At 36.5% G+C, this 6,789-nt stretch overlaps 1 protein-coding gene across 1 annotated transcript in view; it reads left to right on the forward strand.

Annotated features, from left to right (window-relative positions):
• Positions 1–6,093: 6,093 nt before the first annotated feature.
• The window catches only part of LOC144964488 (cholesterol 25-hydroxylase-like protein 1, member 2), a 47,858-nt gene continuing 47,162 nt past the window's right edge, over positions 6,094–6,789 (forward strand). Inside the window, exon 1 of the mRNA XM_078898857.1 lies at positions 6,094–6,198. The gene's annotated coding sequence lies outside the window, so the exon portion shown is untranslated. The remainder of the gene's footprint in view (positions 6,199–6,789) is intronic.

Consider the following 6,789-nt stretch of genomic DNA (forward strand, 5'->3'; position numbering starts at 1 on the left):
TGTTGAGTTTGTATATTTTATTGAGGAGAATGGATACCATAGTTTAGGGTGCTAATGCCAACAATTCATATTTTTGGCCAGTTTAACATTTAATTTGGCTTTTAAGCATATGATTCGTTCCGACATAATACCGTTTTGAGACGAAGGGTCACATTTATTAAAAATTTGGTCAGAAAACTCGTTCTTCAATAAATATCGATCGATTTAAATGACCCTCATCTTAGCAAAAAAAAAAAAAAACAAAAAAAAAAAACTCTCAATTCTAGGACTTCGCGAAATCTACAATCAAGTCCTAGGTTTGAGAGCCTTTGCCAAAATGAGGGTAATTTAAATCGATCGATATTTGTATTTAGATTTTGTTGCAAATTTCAGCAGTTGATGGAGGATTTGGGGCTAGAGATAATTTCAGCTGCATTCTTCTAGTCCTCTTTCGAAAAGATGTGATAATATCGCATTACATGAATCGTGTTGCATCTCGTATCATCCGACATATGCGGTGTCGTCGTGTTCCACGGTAAAGCGCATTGAGTACATCTATTACTCTATAATGTCCATAAAAAAAAGTCACATTCAAATAGGGCTTTTCGGTATAGCTGTCCTTGGTCTCATTAAAAAATCTGGTTATCCCTGAGAACATGCCAATGCGTGATGTGAGAATGTCGTAAGCATTCCTTATATTATTATCGTTTTTCTCATTTTGTTGTTGTTTCCCCCTTCTGCGACCCCCCAAGACTTGTTTCGAATACCATTTTCAGTACGAGACCCCCAACTGATCATCGTCACCCACATCGTGTCATGCTTAATCCAGACCCGTCTACTTGAAAACTGAAAAATTTGTATTTTTAGGCGAAAAAAGTATACTCACTATAAATAGCTTTATCAATAAACTACAGTTTACCGAATTTACCATCACAAAGATTAAATGAGACTTTAAAATCCTTACGAAATATGCATCAACTTTCATTATCAATACGTTTTAATGACTCAGAGTTGAAGTTCTGAAATTGGAGCCAACATTTCATAATTCTACGAATTTTTCGTAAGAGAAGGCAGGTCTGCTAATCCGAAGTTGTTTTGAAAATTAAAACTGAAAGCTAAAAGTGTCTAAAGGCATGAGTAAATAAAAATACAGTGGGTAATGCGACTCACGGGCTGTCTTCATAATAATATTATAACTTTATTTTTCTCTTTATCTTTTTGAAGTAGAGAGCTTGTCTACCACAATACATACTATATATATATATATATATATATATATATATATATATATATATATATATATATATATATATATATATGCATGGAATGCATGGTAATACAGAAAAACCCCGAAAACAACAACACCTGCAATATAACGATTCACGGCGAGCAACTTACCAACGTAGAAAGTTTTAAATACCTAGGTTCAATAGTGACAACAGATGGAAGATGTAACCGAGACATACGAGCAAGAATAACTCAAGCCAAACAGGCCTTCATGGACCTGGGAAACATTTTGAAAAACAAACAGATGTCGTTCGGGATTAGATTCCGAGTCTTGAAGTGCTACGTGTGGCCAATCTTGTTATACGGATGCGAAAGCTGGACTACAAATGCAGAAACACAAAAGAACATTGAAGCTTTTGAAATGTGGTGCTTGAGAAGGATGCAGAGAATATCGTATACTGCACACAAAACGAACGAAGAAGTGCTAAAACAAACATACCAACAAAGGAAACTAATGTCCTTAATAGTGGATCGACAACTATCCTTTTTCGGACACATAGTAAGGAAAGATAAGAATGAATACCTGGCAAGTTGTGGAAAAATACCTGGTAAACGCGCCCGGGGGAGACAAAGAAAAACACTCATAGACCAACTGAAGGGCTTCACCAACCTAACAATCCAAGAGCTGTTTGAAAAAGCAAGAGACAGGGAGGAATGGAGAGAGATAATTCATGCAGTATCCGAAGCCTGGACCAGGCATGGAACCTAGAAGAAGAAGAAGAAGATATATATATATATATATATATATATATATATATATATATATATATATATATATATATATATATATATATATACGGCTCATGGGCTGCCTTCATAATATAATAACTTTATTTTTCTCTTCATCTTTTTGAAGTTGAGAGCTTGTCTACCACAATACGTACTACTTTACCTTTCATCTGCTTCACTGAGACCGACCTATCGGCTGCATTTAATGCTTGGTCAATAGCAGTAGCAGCAGCAGTGGTGAGTGTGAGCAATGGGCACCATCAAAGGACGGTGGTCTGCGACCGCCTGGCGAAGATGTGCTGAAGTTGCCAATTTAAATATTTTTTGGGTGTATGTGTAAGCCCTGACAACTCAACCATTTTTAAAAAAATGACGACTAATATTAGAGTCGAGTTATTTACAAATGAGTAGTAGCTAAAACGTGTATAGACGTGTACTTATTTGTAAATATATGCACGTGGGTGTGTCTATATGTTTTGAGTGTGCGTATGTATTTGTGTGTGTGTGTGTGCGCGCGCGCGTGTGTGTGTGTGTGCGTGTAGTGTATAATATTTATATGCAAAAGAAAGAAAATGAAGGAAAAAAATCGTCCATTGACCATTGATAAAATTATTGATGCTATGCGTTTAGGTAAATTACTCACACCGTTCTCCAGACGGACACCATGTACCATCACACAAAACTATGAGTAGCATTAAGCGTTTCAATAGTCTGATTGATATAATTTAGTGAGAACTAATCACCAAAATGACTATCTGAAAGCAATAACAATGAGCTGAGTGACGACAATTTTGTTCCATCTATAATATGGGGGGGGGGGGGGGGGGGGGGGGGCTAACAATCCAAGAGCTGTTTGAAAAAGCAAGAGACAGGGAGGAATGGAGAGAGATAATTCATGCAGTATCCGAAGCCTGGACCAGGCATGGAACCTAGAAGAAGAAGAAGATATATATATATATATATATATATATATATATATATATATATATATATATATATATATATATATATATATATATATATATATATATATATATATATATATATATATATATATATATATATATATATATATATATATATATACGGCTCATGGGCTGCCTTCATAATATAATAACTTTATTTTTCTCTTCATCTTTTTGAAGTTGAGAGCTTGTCTACCACAATACGTACTACTTTACCTTTCATCTGCTTCACTGAGACCGACCTATCGGCTGCATTTAATGCTTGGTCAATAGCAGTAGCAGCAGCAGTGGTGAGTGTGAGCAATGGGCACCATCAAAGGACGGTGGTCTGCGACCGCCTGGCGAAGATGTGCTGAAGTTGCCAATTTAAATATTTTTTGGGTGTATGTGTAAGCCCTGACAACTCAACCATTTTTAAAAAAATGACGACTAATATTAGAGTCGAGTTATTTACAAATGAGTAGTAGCTAAAACGTGTATAGACGTGTACTTATTTGTAAATATATGCACGTGGGTGTGTCTATATGTTTTGAGTGTGCGTATGTATTTGTGTGTGTGTGTGTGCGCGCGCGCGCGTGTGTGTGTGCGTGTAGTGTATAATATTTATATGCAAAAGAAAGAAAATGAAGGAAAAAAATCGTCCATTGACCATTGATAAAATTATTGATGCTATGCGTTTAGGTAAATTACTCACACCGTTCTCCAGACGGACACCATGTACCATCACACAAAACTATGAGTAGCATTAAGCGTTTCAATAGTCTGATTGATATAATTTAGTGAGAACTAATCACCAAAATGACTATCTGAAAGCAATAACAATGAGCTGAGTGACGACAATTTTGTTCCATCTATAATATGGGGGGGGATCATGAATAGTTGCTGGTGTAAATGATTAGGATAAAAAAAAAATTTTTTTTTTTGAGCTGAACCGCTCAAAACATCCTATTCGACGTGTAGCCGACGTATTATATTGATAATATGTGACCCTTCGCCTCAAAACGGTATTAAGTCGGGATGGTTAAGATTTTGAAAATTGAATTTATAGCCAGAAATATCAGACTTGTATTGAGTTTGTATATTTTATTGAGGAGAATGGATACCATAGTTTAGGGCGCTAATGCCAATAATTCATATTTTTGACCAGTTTAACATTTAATTCGGCTTTTAAGCATATGGTTCGTTCCGACATAATACCGTTTTGAGACGAAGGGTCACATATTAGCGTAGATCTTTATCAAGAAGTTATAGAAAAAAAAAGAAAAGAAAATAGAATAAAGTAAATAGATAGAATAATATAAAAATACATTTTAAAAAGATATAGCTAAAACTGTCTTCATTCCTGTAAAAGACTAAGATCAACGTGCACACATTTTCAGGTCAGACAATAATAGACTTGATTTCAGGCTATGTGGTCTTGTGGTATGACACTCGCTTTCGGATCGGAAGGTCCTGGGTTCGAGCCTCGCTCGGCGCATAGTTGAGTCCTTGGAGAAGGCTCTTTACTCACATTCTCTGCTCACCGTACTCAGGTGTAAAATGAGTACCTGGCCGTTAACAGCGTTGTCTCTGTCCCAAAAATTTGTAATATCGCCTGACAGGCGTCATGTCTCGTCCTACATGTTATGTGTTGCTGTTGGCCAGGGACCCCTTGAAAAGCGCTTTGAGCACGTTTAGTGGATATTGCGCTATATAAAAGCTCAAGTTTGTTTTTGTTAAAACATTGTCGTGATAGATAAAATTTTGCATTGGTTGAAGAGTATTTCCATGTCAAAGTGAGCCCGTAACAATATGGGTTACCAGACCTGGAAAGAAGTGTATAGATAGTATGCGCTTGGCTAAGAAGCTCATAACATTGCCATCCGGAAGTATAACGGACCAACACACAAAACGGTGTGTATCTATGAACGTTTATAGCCAGGTTAATACAGTTCAGTGAGCATTACTCATAAACGCGGATGGCAAAAAACAATAACAAAGACCTGCGTGACGTCATCTTCGAACTATCTATACGTGGCATCCATATTTTTTTAATCATAAATAATGTCTCATGATAAAAGATCTAATCACAATTAACAGTTCTTTATTTCTTCCTCCTCCTCCTCCTCCTCCTCCTCCCCCTCCTCCTCCTCCTCCTCCTCCTCCTCCTCCTCCTCCTTCTTCTTCTTCTTCTTCTTCTTCTTCTTCTTCTTCTTCTTCTTCTTCTTCTTCTTCTTCTCCTCCTCCTCCTTTTTTTTGTTTGTTTTGTTTTGTTTTGTTTTTGTTTTTCCTATTTTTGATTTTTAAATCCCCTGACATTTTTACGTCACATCCTTCATAATAATCTCCGATGTACTTTCGATTTAAATAGTCTTGTTTACCAACTTCTGCTAATCTACAGAAAGAACGAAATTGACGTCACTCAGTTCTTTGTTATACTTTTTAGCCGGTCATTTTTATGAGTAGTTCTCACTAAATTTTTCAATCAGAATATAAACGTTCAAGGTTACACACAGTTTTGTGCGTGGATACGTATTATCCGGCTGACGGATATTGTGAGTATTTTAACTAAACATATATCATCAATAATTGTCTTGTATGAATGATATCAAGGTTTACTTATTATATCTATCTATATATATGCGCGACTAGAATGAAATCAGTACCAGTTAAGGACGGGTTTAGTGATGAAATAAGTCCCCCCCCCCCCCCCCCCTCCAAGAAAATATTAAAATAATCTGAAGCAAAAGACAAATGCAATTTTAGGGCAACTCTAAATCGACATCAATGTATTGAACATCTTGCTCTCACAGGAAAGATAGAAGGTAAAAAGAGTAAAGGTAGACCACAGAGTGGTAACCTACCTTCTCTGTGGATAGACCAAGAAAAACATATTTATATTTGAATAGTTTGAACAGTTTGGTGACAAAGAAAGAGAAGCGTAAGATTAGTTTTCTGAGGTTATCTGATCAGAGATATGAATGGCGTACCGTGATCACCGATGTCTGGTACAGACTTGGTACTTGAAGAAAAAGAAAAAGCAATAATTTTCAGTTGGCAGCACGGTATGTGAGATGAGATGTGTCTACATTTTGAGTCAACCGTGTGTGTAGTGTGTGTGTGTGTATCTCTGTGTGTTCTGATTCTGCTGATCGACCGCCTGTGTTTGTTGTGCTCCCCGACCGACTTTAAGAAATCTGAGTGCGTGAGTTATGTCATTTTCTGGTGGATCTGGATGTTTATGACAATTGCTCAAGAGGTGAGATTTTATTTTGATAATTTTGAAAATGAAGGTTGCCATAACCTGTATGATATTAATGTGATCAGTTGGTTATCAGCGCCTGTTACAAGAAGCGGTCCCGGTGCTGCTTTGTTACTTTATTGATGAAACGAAATGATTATATTATTATTTTGTTGATTTTGTTGAAGAAAGAGTCAGGTTAAATATAAACATATAGTATATAGTATTTTTGATATACTATTTTAAACTGAAATAATTGTTTTGTTTTGTTTTTCGTACTAGAATCGAACCATTCAGGCCACAGTGTTCGTTATTTTGTGTACATAGAATAGAAATGGAAGGCACTCCCCTTGCCCCCTTCTTCCCTCTTACTGCCAACTCTCCTCGACATCGGAGGTTGAGGGATGAGGGTGGGGGGGGGGGGGGGGGGGGGGGGGGGGGGGGGAAGGAAATAATTATAAAAACAAACAACCCAAACCTATCTTTAAATACTGGGCATAACACGGTTACAAAATTATGTTAGAGTATTTAGAGATTTTTAAAATACATCCTTTGATTTGGTTCCAATTTTTAAAAATATATTGACGGTTTTGTATGCTACACACACAC

Source organism: Berghia stephanieae, chromosome 2 (genome assembly GCF_034508935.2).
Source record: "Berghia stephanieae isolate SIO BIC M18660-M18661 chromosome 2, UCSD_Bste_1.3, whole genome shotgun sequence".
In the NCBI taxonomy this organism is placed as follows: Eukaryota; Metazoa; Mollusca; class Gastropoda; order Nudibranchia; family Aeolidiidae; genus Berghia; species Berghia stephanieae.